Source organism: Megascapheus bottae, chromosome 2 (genome assembly GCF_031878675.1).
Source record: "Megascapheus bottae isolate mThoBot1 chromosome 2, mThoBot2.hap1, whole genome shotgun sequence".
Taxonomy (NCBI): Eukaryota; Metazoa; Chordata; class Mammalia; order Rodentia; family Geomyidae; genus Megascapheus; species Megascapheus bottae.
This window is the reverse complement of record NC_143510.1, coordinates 70,846,394-70,863,552: the sequence shown is the minus strand read 5'-3', so window position 1 is coordinate 70,863,552 and position 17,159 is coordinate 70,846,394. Positions and strand designations below refer to the sequence as shown.

Below are 17,159 nucleotides of genomic sequence, written 5' to 3'. Positions count from 1 at the left end.
CAATCTGAGTTGTAGTTCTTGTTGTTTGTTTCTTTATTTGTATTTGGGAGGGTAAGGTGAGGCACAGAGATAGTGGGACAAAGGACAAAAATGATACTCAATGCACATATGTTGAAATTAACTATAAAACTTATGGATGGGGACTGGGGAGAAAAACTGGGACAGAGAGAAAGGAGTGACTGTTAAAAAATAAATGTATATGTGTTAATCTATTTATTGAAATAGTGAATGGAAGGGGAAAAATGATTAGGAGTGTGTTGGGGAAGGAAAGTAGGAGAAAAACGGACAAGTGAATCAATATGTTCAAGAAGTAATTCACCCACTACCTGATGAACATCATGATGTTCATTGCAGTAGTATTTACCATAGCAAAGATATGGAACCAACCCAGTTGCCCCTCTGTAGATAATTGGATCAAGAAGCTGTGGCATTTATACACAATGGAATTCTCTGCTGCTGTCAGAAAGAACGACATCGCCCCATTTGTAAGAAAATGGAAAGACTTAGAAAAACTCCTATTAAGTGAAGTAAGCCAGTCCCAAAGGAACATAGGCTCAATGGTTTCCCTCGTTTGTAATAATTAGTACATATTTAGGACTCTCCTAGCTCCTAGCAGAGGATTATAATAGTGCAAAAGCTAGATTTATGAGGTCATATAGAGTGGGACAACATGAAAGGATATGAAAACAAGAGCTTTATATTGTATGATTTTTGTTTTTAATGTACTGTTATTTCTCTTTTCTTTTGTTGCCCCTTGGTTAATTTCATATTGTTACTATATTTGACTGTATTACCTGGTATATTGTATATAAGTTTGATTATTTGAAATAGGAAAAGGAAAAGGGAAAATAAGATGATTGGGAAAAGGAAATAGGGAAAAATCATGAGAAGGGGTATCACCTAATATCTGGTGAATGTAACTGTAACCCCTGTATACATTACAATAAAATATTTTAAAAAATGCATCAATATAGCTAATTGCCCATATTTTTAAATGTTCAGAATTAAAAGAGTAATAAAGCTTTCAAATCAAACTACAACGTTTCTTCTAAATTTTATTGGAAAACATTGTACTTCATATGATTTCACAAGTTAATTTCACAAGTTAAATTCCCATTAACATCACAATTTAAATTAGCTTTGTATTTAGAATTGTGGTTACTGTTAGAAACATTAATGCATTTATTAATTAATTTGGGATGAAATTAATACTTTAGGAAATTCCACACATAGGTTCTGTCCAAGACTTTCCAATTTCAAACTAGTGAATTATGTACCATTATGGAAATGCAGATTCACATTAAGCTAATTTGAAATTGAGAATAGTGAATAGAGAATTTTAGTACATAAAATATTGACCATAATTTCATGGCTTATGTGAAATAATTATTCTTTGGAACTTGAGATTAATGGACATTTTTCATATAGGATTTACAATCATATGCTGTGGAATTAAATTAACAAGAAATAGATGTAATACAAACTGTTACTTTGTGCTTTTACTATCGGAAAATGTTGTCTTTTGTCAGTTGTGGGACTTCAACTCAGGGCTTCAGCACTGTCCCTGAGCTTTTTCACTCAAGGCTAGTGCTCTACCATGCTGAGCTACATAAAATGTTTATTAAATGGTAACTCTACACAAGTATGTAAAGGTAATTTAAAAAAACTACAAAAACAAATGTGTAATTAGAACTGTTAGGAGACTTCATTTCTACACTTCTCCTTAATTTGGACCCATACATCTCACTGATTTATTAAATCTGCAATTACCATTCACATCTTTAAAATAACTCAGGGATATATTCAAAGCAAACCCTTCAGAAGTTCTTCTATATTATTGAAACTACCAATTAGTGAAAGACTTATTCTTATATCCTGTAATTCTACAGATTTCAAATAAATTTTTAATTTCCAAGTAACACAGTTGATTTTAGAAAATAACTTTATTTCATTAACAAACTTAACCAGTAATCCTTTTAAAAGTTAAAGTGCTTATTGTCAAGTAAAAATCCCCTTCAGACCATTTTGGAAAGGATATTTTTGTTTGGAGTTGTTGGTTTCTGATAAAAGAAGTAGATGATGAAAACTGTACCCAAAATAAGTGAAAACTATCTCATCTTGTTTTTATATTTTTCACATATCTTATTCTTGATCTTGGGCTGTGAGTGCTTCCATTTTTCTCTCATAAAAATAGCCATCTTACATATGTTTTTTGTTTCCAGTACTGTTAAGGCATTTGCCAGTTTCTACATTTCTTTCTGGTTAGGCTTTCCTGTGACCTGTCTTGTTTTCTCACTGGTCTGTACTGTATTTTCAGCCTTTCCTAGCTTAAATGCAGTGTTGAACAATCTAGAAATGGTGCCATGTTCCTTTGTATGTTAACACACAAAAAAAATTAGTAGAGATTCAACTACAGAAAGAAATAATTGCTTTTCATCAATCATCCCAAAATGATTAACTTAAGCAAAGCAACTTTAATATCTAGTTTTATTTCAGAGAGCATAGACCTGTTAGAACTGTTAATACAGAGTCATAATAACTAAAATATAATATTTGCTTGATTTTAAGAAACCCATTAAATCAGTTATTTTATAAATGTATTCTTCTGGAAGTGTTCTTATTTTAGTAATGTAATAGTTGCAAAGAACATTTTTTAGTATAGAACATTTTTACAAGGTAATCAAGCCCAATTTAGAATTTAATTGTAATATTGTCTATCCTCCCTAAATTTTAATTTTTTTCTGATAATTTTAGTGTCAGCTCTACAGAATTCCTTCCTCCACAATCAGTGTACTTAAGCATTTACTTACTAGTAAATTCATTGTATTACTTATATACCAATCAGTCTTCATTTTGTGACACCATTTATTATAACCAGGTTTTATTATATCAATATGATACCAGTATTGTAGCCAGCTCAATTTGAAAACTACCAGGACTCTGAGTGCTATTTGATATTTACCAAAAATTTCTATTGGATGTCCTAAGATAATATTAAATTAAGGGAAGGATGAAGCTCTGTTTGTTGTCAGATGAATAAGGATGCAAAAAATGTCTTTGAAGTTTAACATTATAAAGCAAAACACATGCAATAAATATAATGTCATTCAAATCAACAATGTTTAGTTTCTCAATTAATTATTTCCATGTTAGAGCAGACCCACCACATTGCTTGGTTTACTTTAACCGAACCAAAAAAAAAAAAAAAAAAAAACCCTCAAAAGGTCAATCTAAGCCTATTTCTATCATGAAGTACATTTAAAGAAAATAATTTGCTATAGCTTCAGGGTCTATATTCCTTAAATGTACTTCATAGTAGAAACAGTTGAAGCTTCATCTCATGTAGTAAAGTATCTGATCTAATGCTACTGACTGAATAGAATAAGGAAAAAAGAAGTAAGGAGGTGGCCATATTAGTAACCCAGATGCCCCTCAGAGGATGAATGGAGCAAGAGGTGGTATTTATACACAATGGAATTCTATGCTGCCATCCGAAAGAATGACATCACCCCATTTATAAAGAAATGGAAAGACTTGGACAAAACCATATTCAGTGAATGAAGTAACCCAGACCCAAAGTAACATAGGCTCAAACGTTTCCCTCATTTGTAACAATTAGTATATGTCTAGGACCTTCCTAGTAGAGGATCACAATAGCTCAAAATCTATGTACATGTGGCTATATAGGAAGAGGCTAAATGAAATGGACTCTAGGATGTGGAAATAAGAGATTTATCTTTATGATTGTTGTTCTTAGTGTGTTATGTGAAGCAACTTAAATTTCAATTAAATGTGAAGCTATTTAAATTTCATTAAATGGGCAATGTATTTTTATTTAACATCATTTAACATCTCACTATGGTCCATTATGATCATAAATTGAGATTGTTTTCTGGGCTTAATGTACAAAATGTCTATCACTTTTAAGTAAGGATACAATATATTTCATATACAAGTTACTCTTAGAAATGGAATGCACAACAGTGTGGCACATGAAATAGATAATATTGCTCATATTCTTAACAATTTCATAAAATCTTTTTACAATGTAACTCACATTTTCTTAATCTGTAATGACAGATGAATGCTTGAAATTTGTAAACTCACTATGTCAAATTTCTCATTGCAGTAGATATTCCAGCCTAAAAATAAAAGACAGGTGGACTTTTTAAATTTTGTTCTAGAAAGGTGAAAATTTCGTAAATTGAAACTTGAGAATATAGAGAGCTAATTTAAAAGAAATAATAGATTTAAGGCTATGATGCTGGTCAATTTCCCATTCCTCTGTCCTTCCAGATAAAGCTTCCAGCAGCATAGATTATCCGTAAATGAGTATTGTAATCTCATGAATAATGTTGAAAGCAATACTGCCAAATATAACTTTCTGCAATAATGCAAATCTTTATCCTCAGTGTGGCGATTGGTCACTGGAAATGTGGCTACTGGATTTCTTACTTTTGTTATTGGATTTAGTTTAAATAAAATGTATGCTAGCATTGAAAAGTGCACCCATACAGTGAAAATACTATTTTGCGGAGGAAGATAGATAGTTTTGAAAATCCACAAATCTCAAACTCATTTTATGTGCTGTGAATTGTATACATGAAGGTTACTATTTTTACTGAGGGGAGTGGGTAGGGGGAGGGAAATGAGGACAAAAACATGAGAAAGGGTAGCAATGTTTGTGAAGTAATCCACCTTCTACCTGGTGAATGTAATGTAACCCTTCTATTAATTACAATAAAATATATTTAAAAATAAAATATAATGTAATACATGTATTACATTATATTCACCAGGTAGAAGGTGCATTACTTCACAAACATTGCTATCATTTCTCATGTTTTTGTTCTCATTTCCCTCCCCTCATCTTGTTTATCCCCCTTCCCTTTCCTATTGCAAATAAACAAATAAACATATACATTACATCAGATAACAAGGTAAGATACTGTAACAACATGAGATAACCAAGGGACAACAAAAGAAATGAGAAATAGCATAGTACATTGTCGGGTTTTCAGTCTTCGGTCCCTCCTGACCTGCAGAAGGGATAGTGAGAACACGTCCCAACCAAGACGAGCTGAGAAAGAAAACGGCCAACTGACAGCTTGCACCCAGCCCTCCCTCACTAATCAGACTCAACAGGGAGATCCCTCAAGGCAGGAACTCGTTTATCGAGGAAGTACATCAGCTAATATAGGATGCAGGAGCCTATAAGCACAAAGGTGGGCAGGGTGGGGGAGGTAGTTAAGGAAGAGGAATCATGTGCTGTCCTAGAGGGCAGAAGGGTTTGGGGCCTATCCCTTACTTTACATCACAAACCACAGCCAGACCTTCCAACCTATCCACAGGCACCATCTCAGCCAGGCGCGGTCCCAAAACCATGGAAATGACCGCTGGGCCATGAGTTAGGCCTCTTTTTCTACAGCATAGGTTTCTATCTCCCTGATGTGACGTGCCCAACAGTACATTAAGAACAGCAGGCACACCTTATATGGCTCTTGTTTCTATATCTTGGAGGTCCTTTCATTTAGCCTCATCCTATATGGCCTTATGCATCTAGGTTTTGCCCTATTGAAACCTCTGCTAGAAGAGTTCAAGGTATATACTAATTATGACAAACGAGGGAAACCACTGAGCCTATGTTTCTTTGAGTCTGGCTTACTTCACTTAATATGATTTTTGCTAAGTCTTTCAAATTCCTTATGAATGGGGCAATGCCACTCTTTCTCACTGCAGCATAGAATAACATTGTGTATAAATACCACATCTTGTTGATCCACTCACCAACTGAAGGACATCTGGGTTGGTTCAATATCTTTGTTATGGTAAATAGTGCAGCAATGAATATTGTTGTGCTTGTGGGTTTAGTATGTCCTTGTTTCTGGACGATTGGGTAAATGCCAAGTACTGGAATTGCTGGGTCATAGGGGAGCTCTAGGTTTAGTCTTTTGAGTAACCACCATATTGATTTCCATGAATGTTATTTTTATTGTCTTTTATTGGCAGGATAATGTATAGAGGGGTTACAAATACATTTGCCAGTTGATGGGCACATTAGTTCTGGAGCCTTGATACCCCTTCTCAAGTTTTTGTCCCCTCTTCTCTCCCTGCTCCTAGGAAGGAAGGAATGTAACTTTTAAGCAAAGAATCCATTTCATGGTTGAACAACAAACTAGCCAGAGAAGGGTTAAAATCTCATGATTCATTTAGGAGCACTGTGAATCATTCATATGAATTATCTCCTTAAATACTTTAAAAATAAATTTAATCCATACGTATTAAGCAAATTATCCTTACCAATATTTTTTTTTCTTGCCAGTCCTGACGCATGAACCCAGGGCCTGAGCATTGTCCTTGGGCTTTCTCAAGGAGAGAGCTCTACCATTTGAGAAACAGCGCTACTTTTGACTTTTTCTATGTAATGTGGTACTGAGGAATTGAACCTGGGTCTTTGGGCATGCTAGGTAAGCAGTGTACCACTAGGCCAAACTCCTGGCTCTTAATATTCCTGTAAGTATCTCAGATATTAATACATGACCTTAAGTTAAACCAGGGACTAAACTATAAACAGGGATACCATTAATGTTGATGATCATTAAAACAATTATAAGTATAACTTAATTCTATTCAAAAGTTATAAGGTAAAGTAGCTACCTTACAGGGTAAATTAGTATTATTGATGCTTTTTAGGAAATAATGAAAATTGTGTTCTAAGGTCACAGACATGAGATGTAAGGGATTAATAAACAAATTCTTTAATGAATACAGTATATGAGGACATTAATTTGAGCATCAGCACTAGGCTAAGAGCACAAACATAAGAAGTACTCTTTGATTTCCCTTGTAACCGAAGACAGAACTGACATCCGGGAAATTTCTTAATAACAAGGTGGAAAAGAACATCAATCACACTGAAATAAATACCTATATACTTGTGGTTTAAAATTTTAAATAATCAATAAAGCAAATCATTTTCTGGAAAATCTAACAGGTTGATATGATAGGACACAGTGTTGCTAATTTGACAAGAAAAACTATTTTATTTCTAAGACTACCTCATGGCAGTAATCTAATTTTATCACATTTGCTGGTGTGACACACATGCTTGCTTTTTCTTTATGTATCCTGTGGGCTTGTAGTGCCATATTGGTAACATGAAATTGGTAATGATGGCAGAAGGTAGCAAGTGGAAATCTAAAAGTGATACAGAATATTAGCTTCTCCACCTTGTGGGAAGGTAGTTGCTTACAACTAACCAGCATATCACTTCCTTTCTCATTCTTTGATTGATGAGAAGCATTAAAGGCTATCTACTAATAAACTTTAATTGTATCTTAAATTTCTTGTCCAGTTTATACTAGAATACTCTTCTCATTTACTTTATTACTCTGTGATTGCAGTTTTTACTTCTATCTTTCCCCAGGAAAAATCCTGCTTATTATTTGTCATGTTCTCCTACTTTTAATTCATGGCTTTTACCATGACTCTGATAGTATCATGCTGTTTCTCATTCAGTGCATTTTACTTAGTAAACTGTAAGTAGGACTTAAAAGCCCAAATTAGTGCTGAGACATATATGAAATGAGTAAATATAATAAAGATAAGTGCTGTTTTTATTATAAAAAAAGAATCTATCAGAAACCTATTCTTTCTGATATTTAGTAGATTGGTGACAAGACTATTTCCTGTTTTTTTTTTGACTGTGTGGTTCATGCTTAAATAAATAAATAATCTCTACTTACTTTGAAAGTAGGTTTTACTGAGTGAAGTGCTGATCTACAGCTAAACTATAATGTGAATAAACATGAACTCCTGTATTCAAGATGGTGAAATTATGAGAGTTATTACAACAAAATGAGGTAAAGACAGCTCACCAACAGAATACACTAAGGTAGGAAGACACTTCCCACTCATTTGAACCAAGAGTTCTGAATTCCTGAAAAAGGAAAGATACAAAAGAAAAGCTGTGAAACCTCCAGGAAGATTTCCTATGATCTACTTAATTAAATCATAAATGAATTGAATGGACACGAAAACTTTACAAACTCCAAAATAAGCCAGAGAATTCAGGTGTCTCTGAAGAAAGCCGGGCATTTTGCCTATGTTTCTCTATGTCTTCATTCTGGACAAACTCACAGCTTCTCTCATCTGTTTACTTGATGTGTTCCTATTCTTCAGAGACACTTTATGCAGATGTATGTCACTGAGATGAAGATGAAAATGTAAATTTGAACAACTTGTCACAATTTAATGCTATTCAGAAAGTTATCATTCCTTTTACATTGGCTTATTTTAATCCTTAAAATATTCTTTGATTTTATAGGTTTTGATATAAATAGCTGATAATGGGAAAATATATTCACCATTTCACATATGAGTCACAGTTTGAGCCTCATCACCCAGCTGAGGAAGAGAGCCTACAATGATTCTAGTGTGTAAGCAAGTCCAAAGGATAAAACAGCAGGAGGGAACACAAAACTTCCAGCTAAAAGGAATTTCTATAAGCTTATACCTTGGAGTCTATCCTTAGAGGCCAATGTACAACTCATTCCAACAACATACTTCTTTGTTCTTTGTTGGCCTGTACATATCAAGTTTTTCATTTAAACTCTCCCAAAACTTAACACATTATGGTAAATATACAAAAGGAAGGCTTAGATTTTTCTAAAGCCATTTTTCTTCTCAGGTAATTTTTTAAAGGGGAAACAGAAAATATAATTACATTCTTAGGAAAAAGCAATAAAATAAAAATCTGAATTAACCAAGCAAGAAGAATGACTATTAAGTTGAAGATTATTTGAATATCCAATTCCAGGTGTTTACTCAAAGGAAGAAAACTGATAGTACCATAAATTTTATATCACCTTGGGGCCAGGAGTTTGGCCTAGTGGTAGAGTGCTTGCCTAGCATCCACCAAGATCCAGGATCAATTCCTTGATACCACATGCTTAGAAAAAGCCGGGAGTGGTGCTGAGGCTCAAGTTATAGAGCTCTAGCCTTGAGAAAAATCCAAGGACAGTGCTCAGGCCCTGAGCTTAAGCCCAGGACTGGCAAAAAAAGAAAAAAATTATATCAGCTGGTTGTCTCACTAATTTTTAAGTCTTAGATAATAATGCATGCAAGCAAGCTTTCCAGGGAAATACATTTTTGAGGTGAAGATTTGTGAATTTTATTCCTTCAAATGGGAAACATCTCACATATTTCTCATATACACAAGAGTTAGAAAGTAATATTTGAGATTTCATTTAAAAATGTTTGTAGAAGTGATCCCTCCTGGCCACATCCCCTCCAGCATCTGTTGTTATTAGTTTCCTTGACCCTGGCCATTCTAACTGGAGTGAGGTGGAATCTTAGAGTTGTTTTGATTTGCATTTCTTTTATGACCAGAGATGTTGAGCATTTCTTCATGTGTCTATAGGCCATTTTTGTTTCTTCTTCAGGGAAGACTCTCTTAAATCTTTGGCCCATCTTTTAATGGGATGGTTGTTACTTTGGAGATTAGTTCTGGAATGATTCAATTTTTTGAGCTGTTGATGTATTTTAGATATGAGGCCTTTGTCTGTTGTTTGGTTGGTGAAGATCTTCTGCCACTCTGTAGCCTTCCTAATTAATTTACTAGCTATGTCCTTTGCCATACAAAAGCTCTGCAGTTTATTGCAGTCCCACTTATCCAGCCTTTCTCTGATTTGTTGTGATTCTTGGTCCTTATTAAGAAAGTTTCTACCTGTACCAAGGAGGTCTAATGTATCTCCTATTCCTTCTTGTAAAGTTTTCAGAGTGTATGCTTTTACCTCCAGGTCTTTGATCCATTTGGAGTTAATTCTAGTACAGAGTGACAAAGAAGGATCCAACTTTAGTTTTCTGCAGGTGCTTAACCAGTTCTGCCAGCACCACTTGTTGAAGAGGCTATCTTTCTTCCATTCTATTTTTTTTGGCTCCCTTGTCAAAGATTAGGTGGGCATAAGTCTGTGGCTTAATATCTGGGTCCTCAGTTCTATTCCATTGGTCTTCTGGCCTGTTCTGTGCCAGTACCAAGCTGTTTTGATAATTATAGCTCTGTAATAGAGTCTGAAGTTTGGTATTGAAATTCCTCCTGCACTATTCTTTCTGCTAAGAAGTGTTTTTGCTAGACGGGGTCTTTTATTATTCCATATGAAATTTTGGATTGCCTCTTCTATTTCTTTAAAGAATAATATTGGGATATTGATGGGTATCGCGTTGAATTTGTAGATAGCCCTTGACAAGATTGTCATTTTCACGATGTTGATTCTTCCAATCCAGGAGCATGGGAGGTTTTTCAATTTCCTCAGTTCTGCTTTAATTTCCTTTTTCAGGGTGTTAAAAGTTTTCATCGAAAAGGTCCTTTATATTCTTAGTTAAGAAAATTCCTAGGTACTTTATTTTCTTTGAGGCTATTGCAAAAGGAGTTGCTTTCCTGATTGTTGCCTCATTCCCCTCACTGTTGGCATAGAGGAAGGCAGTTGATTTTTGAGGGTTAATTTTATACCCTGCTACCCTTCCAAAGTTTTGAATCAGCTCAAGCAGCTTGGGAGTGGAGTATATAGGATTCTTTACATACAGGATCATGTCATCTGCAAAGAGGGAAATTTTATTTCCTCTTTCTCTACTTTATGCTTGCTTCTTGCCTTATTGCACTGGCTAGGAATTCTAATATTATGTTAAAGAGTAGTGGAGAGAGTGTGCATCCTTGTGTCATTCCTGATTTTAGAGGGAATGGCTATAGCTTTTCGCTGTTAAGTATAATACTAGCTGTGGGTTTGTCATACACTGCCTTTATTATATTGAGGAATGTTCCATGGATTCCTAGTTCCTCCAGAGCTTTTAACATAAAGGGGTATTGGATCTTGTCAAATGCCTTTTCTGCATCTATTGAGACAATCATGTGATTTTTGTCCCTGCTCCTCTTGATGTGTTGAGTTATACTAATTGATTTGCATATGTTGAACCAGCTTTGCCTCCCTGTGATGAATCCTGTTTGATCATAGTGTATAATTTTTTTGATGAGTCGTTGTAGATGTTTGGCCAGTATTTTGTTGAGAAGTTTTGCATAGATGTTCATCAAAGAAATAGGTCAATAGTTCTCTTTCGTTGATGAATCTCTGTCTGGTTTGGGGATGAGGGTTATACTGGCTTCATAGAATGAGTTTGGTAAAGAACCTCCATTTTCAATTTTGTTGAAGAGCTTGAGGAGTATTGGTGTGAGCTCTGCTTTGAAGTCCTTATTTAATTCAGCTGTGAATCCATCTGGCCCTGGGCTTTTGTTAGGTGGAAGGTCTCTTATTGCCATTTGTATTTCAGTGCTTGAAATAGGCCTGTTCAGTTGGGTTACTTCTTCTTGGTTCAGTGTGGGTATGTTAATATTGGCTAGGAATTCATCCATTTCTTCTAGATTCTCAAATTTGTTGGCCTAAAGGTTTGAGAAGTATTCCCTCATGATATTCTGGGTCTTGGTAATTTCTGTCATGATATTACCATTTTCATCTGTGATTTTGTTTATTTCGGTATGCTCTCTTCTTTTTTTGGTGAGATTTGCTAAGGGTTTGTAAATTTTGTTAATTCTTTCAAAGAACCAACTCCTTGTTTTGTTGATGCTTTCTATAGTTTTTTTGGATTCCAATTCATTTAATTCTGCTTTGATTTTAATAATTTGCTTCCTTCTAGTGGGATTAGGGTTAGATTGTTGCTCTTTTTCCAGGAGCTTAATGTGACACATGAAATTGTTGGTTTGGGATTTTTCCATTTGTTATTGTAGGCATTCAGAGCTATAAATTTTCCTGAGTACTGCCTTTGCCGTGTCCCAAAGGAGCTGGTATTTTGTGTGCTCCTTTTTGTTAAATTCAACCACTATGGAAAGCAGTATGGCAGTTCCTCAAAAGAGTAAACATAGAGCTCCCCTATGACTCAGCAATTCCACTACTTGGCATTTACCCAATCATCCAGAAACAAAGATATACTAAATCCACCAGCACAACAATGTTCATTGCAGCACTATTTAACATAGCAAAGATATGGAGCCAACCTAGATGTCCCTCAGTTGATGAGTGGATCAACAAGATGTGGTATTTGTACAGAATGGAATTCTATGCTGCTGTCAGAAATAATGACATTGCCCCACGTGTTAGGAAATGGAAAGACTTAGAAAAGATCATATTAAGTGAAGTAAGCCTGACTCAGAGGAACTTAGGCTCAATGGTTTCCCTTATTTGTCATAATTAGTAGAAACCTTGGGCTCTCCTAGCAGAGATTTGCAATAGAGCAAAACCTTGATACAAAAGGCCATATAGTCAGACACTAAATGAAAGGATATCTAGGATATAGAAACATAAGCCATATAATTAATGATTGTTGTTCTTAAGGTACTATGTTATCTCTCATCTCTTTTGCTATCCCTTGGTTTCTCATATTGTTACAGTATCTCACTTTGTTACCTGACATAATGGATATATTTGTATTTGTTTATTTGTAATTGGATAGGGAGTGGGGGAAAACAAGATGAGAGGTGAGGGTAGGGGGGAGGGAAATGGGGACCAAGACTTGTGAAAGGGTATCAATGTATGGGAATTAATGCACCATCTATCTCGCAAATACCATGTAACCCTTCTATTAATTACAATAAAAAAATATATGAAAAAATGTTTGTAGAGTAAGACAATAATTTGTTAAATACAGGTAAATTACAAGTAGAATAAATAAGCAAACAGTACAGCCACCTTGAACTACATACTCAGTATGATTTATATGTTCCACAAACTGTATAGTTCTCCCAATTTTAAATATAAATATTTTTCTCTGAAATAGTCCTATAATCATGCTTTTCACTTATCATATATTAATTACTACCTACAAAGTAGTAGTATTATTCCTGCATCTGGATCTATTATTTTCTAACCTCTGATGATTAGCAACTGCTTTTTAGGGTAAGAAAAAATGGCACATGGAGACCTTCCATGCAAATATCTCATTTTTCCATTTATTTTGTACTACTCTAATAGTATAAATCAAAAAGCTTGTCTAGTTAAAAATAATAAAGGATGAACTCAGAACTATACTATGATTCAATATGTGGCTATAATTGTTTTTCCAACTTTTATAACAATCATAGGAACCAAATTTTAAAATGCATAATTTTGACCAGGTGCTGGTAGCTCATGTATGTACACTTTGCTATTCCAAAGGACAGCTAAGGAAGGAAATACAGGGGAAGGAAAGAAGAAAGGAAGGGAAGGAAGACTCTTACCTCCAATTCCCTACAATCAAAAAACTGGAAGTAGTTTTGCCATTCAAAGTGATAGAGTGTTACCCTTGATTGAAAAGTATAGGGTACAGTGCAGTGCCCAGGTCCTAGTTCAAGCCCCACAACACGCCCCCCACAAAAATATCAGCAATGATAACAGAATTAGCAGTGATGATTCTCAAGGAAAATAACATTTTGAAAGTCATGTAACTATTATTACAGCAGCTCTGTGCATACACTAAGATACATGATTAGTATCCTAGAAGTGAAGAAGTATGCATGTTTTTCCCATAAGCTACAGGATAATGTGAAGTTTCAGTGCTCACTTTTGAGATAAAGACAATGAACTAAAGTCAAGAAATTTACAATCACACATTAGGACGTTTCAGTGTTGAGATTCAGGGCAAGATCTATATGAATATAAAAAATTACTTATTTAATTTGCTTATTCTCAAGTAATTGTTAGTATGGTAACAGAGATGCTATAATATTTCAGTAAAGGAGGGCTCAATAGAGCTTTATGGAATAGGAAAAATCAGTTCCAAGAAATAAGAAAAACATTATGTGGAATAAGAAGACAATGGAAAGGACCATAGAAAAAGAAGTGAATTGTTGATTGTGTTTATAATTCTAGAACAATGACCAAAGATTTAAGAGATTGTTTGTGTTTGTGTGTGTTTGTTTGCTTATTACCTATTCTTAATATGTTAGCCAAATGAAACTGTCCTATAATTTCTTTATGTGCATGTCCAGTTGCGTGATACAAGATTCTATTCCTAGGGTGAGGTTTATGGCAATAAAATGTGTCACTAGTCCAGCCAAATAAAATAAGAGCATTGTCTTGCTTACAGTAATGGTTAAGTGATGAGCATCCACATAAGAGCAATGAGATAAAATGTCACTGGAGTCACTGAAAGAATGGCACATACTCCCTCAAAAGCTGAGTAAGAAACAACATAGCTAGTATCGTATCTAGAGCCAGTAGAGAATATGTCATGTTTATACAACTGGACATTCCAGATTGAGCTGCACCTGAAATCTTACAACTGGACATTTCATTTACATGAAACAATAAAATCTGTATGTGGTTGTTTAAGCCAATTTGAATTGCACTTCCTGTCATCTGCAAGAAATAATATTAACCAACACAAAACAGATGAATTGGACACAGTGACCTAGCACAACCACTTTTTATTATTAACTTAAAAGCTTAGAATTTCTAAGAAAAAGAGTTCTGTGTTACATTGAATATGGAACATAAGTTTGGAAAGAGGGGTAGATAGAAGGAAAAGGAGCCAAGAAGAATATTTTTGTTTGTACTCATGTTGAAGCACTGATAACAATCATGTATATATATATGTGTATATATGCATATGCATGCACACACATATATATAGTCATATCTTTATATGTGTGCATAAAGTATGTCACTGTTTAGGTTGATCAGATGGATATGATTTCTAGATCACAGCAGTTTATTGGAATAAATGATAATAGACCATTTAAGTGTAATTCTGACGAATTCTACAAGAGTTCAAGTTTGTTTTGTGAACAACATGAGATACACAAATACATAGTAATTTAGTTTTTTTTTTTCTAGATTTGAGGGATAAATTAAGTTAGGTATTGGAGGGATAGTTCCTTTTTAATTTAATTTTATTGTAAGGGGATGTCAGAGGGGTTATAGTTATATAAATAAGTTAATGGATACATTTCTTGTTAAATATTGTCCCCCCCCAATTTGAAAAGTTCATTTGCAACATAGTATCTAGCCTTGTCCTGTTGCCTTGTCCGTGGCTCATCAATTTTGCTCCCCTTCCCTTCACCAAAACAGATAAACACATATTAAGATGCATGCTACCAGGCAAACGCAGAAACAAACAAAATACAATGACAACAGGGGATAAAGGAAAGGTAAACAAAATAATTTCACACAGCCGGGCCAGGATTGGCGCCTCCTTTCGGTCCTGGTGGCAGTGACATGGCGGGTACCGAGATGCGGTCTGCTCTGGAGCAGCAGCTCAGCGCCCTCTCCATCCGCACCGAGGTGGTGGAGCACCCCGAGGTGTGTTTACGGTTGAAGAAATGATGCCTCATATCCAACATATGAAAGGCGCTCATAGTAAGAACCTATTTCTTAAGGACAAAAAGAAAAAAAGCTACTGGCTGGTGTCAGTTCTTCATGACAGACAAATTAATTTAAATGATCTTGCCAAGCAGTTAGGTGTTGGGAGTGGAAATCTGTGGTTTGCTGATGAAGCAGCCATGCTAGAAAAACTAAAAGTTGGTCAAGGCTGTGCCACACCCGTGGCACTCTTCTGTGATGATGGAGATGTGAAATTTGTTCTGGATTCTGCTTTTCTGGAAGGTGGACATGAAAAGGTGTACTTTCACCCAATGACTAATAGTGCAACCATGGGACTGAGCCCTGAAGACTTTCTCACATTTGTGAAGACAACAGGACATGATCCCCTAATACTGAACTTTGATGAAAACTTACTGGGTTAGTGGTCAAAACAGATTTAGTAGCTGGGTTCATACCTCTAATACTAAGCCAGCCTAGATAGGATAGTCCAGGAGACTCAAATCTCCAATAAATATCTTAGAAAGATGAAACAAAATTATTTCACACAGTACATTATAAAAAAAAACCCAAGGACCGTATATCAAAAATATACCTAGAGTCCAAAAAATTTTAACCCCCAAAATTAAATACTCCAAGAAACAACCACCACATTAATAAATGGTATAAAAATTAAGACCATATAGGAAGAGGCTAAGCAAAATGAACTCTAGGATATGGAAACAAGTCTTTGTGACTGCTTTTCTTAATGTAGTATGTGAAATTATTTCTTTGTATTCTTTTTTTTCCCTTGGCATTTGTCTCATGTTGTTACTGTATCTGACTATGTTACCTGGTATATTATATATATATATATCTTTATTTGTTTATTTGGAATAGGGAAGGGAAGGGGAAAACAAGATGATTGGGAGGGTGTGGGGGAGGGAAATAGGGTGAAAAAATGTAAGAAGGGGTATCAATATTCAAGAAGTAATGTACCCACCAGCTGATGAATGTAACTGTAACCCCTCTATATATTACCCCCACAATAAAATACAATATAAAATATTAAAAAGAAATTTCTATAGAGAGGAAATAAGAATAGCCTATAGACACATGAAGAAATGTCAACATCTCTGGCAATAAAAGAAATGCAAGTCAATCTGCATTGAGAATCCACTTCACACCAGTGAGAATGGGCATTATCATGAAAACAAATAATAACAGATGTTGACAGAGATATGACCAAAAGGGAATGCTACTACACTTTGATAGGAATGTAAACTGGTTGAACCACTCTGGAAAGCCATGTGGAGGTTCCTCAAAATACTAAACATAGAACTCCACTATGATCCAGCAATCCCACTCTTGGGCATTTATCGAAATGATCACAAAGTGACACTAAAACTACCAGCACAAATATGTTCATTGAAGAACTATTTACCATCACTAAGATTTGGAACCCCAGATGCCCCTCAGTAGATGAATTGATCAAGAAAATATGGGATAGATAGATAGATAGATAGATAGATAGATAGATAGATAGATAGATAGATAGATGAATTCTAGGTTCCCACCAAAATGCTAGAATGGCATCATCCCATTTGTGAAGTAATGAAAAGACTCGGAAACATCATATTAAGTGAAGTAAGCCAGTCATTAAGAAATCTAGATTCAAATGCTTTCTTTAATTTATAATAATTAGTATATATCCTAGTGGAGAGATAGTTCTAAGGATCAGAAGTGATCTATGGAAGTGAAGTTTTGTGTGGAGAAGAAATAAATATCATCCTGAAAGGAATTCATAGGTCAGTGAAGCTAGTATACAGTGAGAGAAAA

General features: G+C 34.9%; 1 pseudogene; it reads left to right on the top strand.

The window, feature by feature from the left end:
• The first annotated feature begins 15,239 nt into the window (after positions 1-15,239).
• LOC150067306 (prolyl-tRNA synthetase associated domain-containing protein 1 pseudogene) lies at positions 15,240-15,787 on the top strand (annotated as a pseudogene).
• Positions 15,788-17,159: the final 1,372 nt, after the last annotated feature.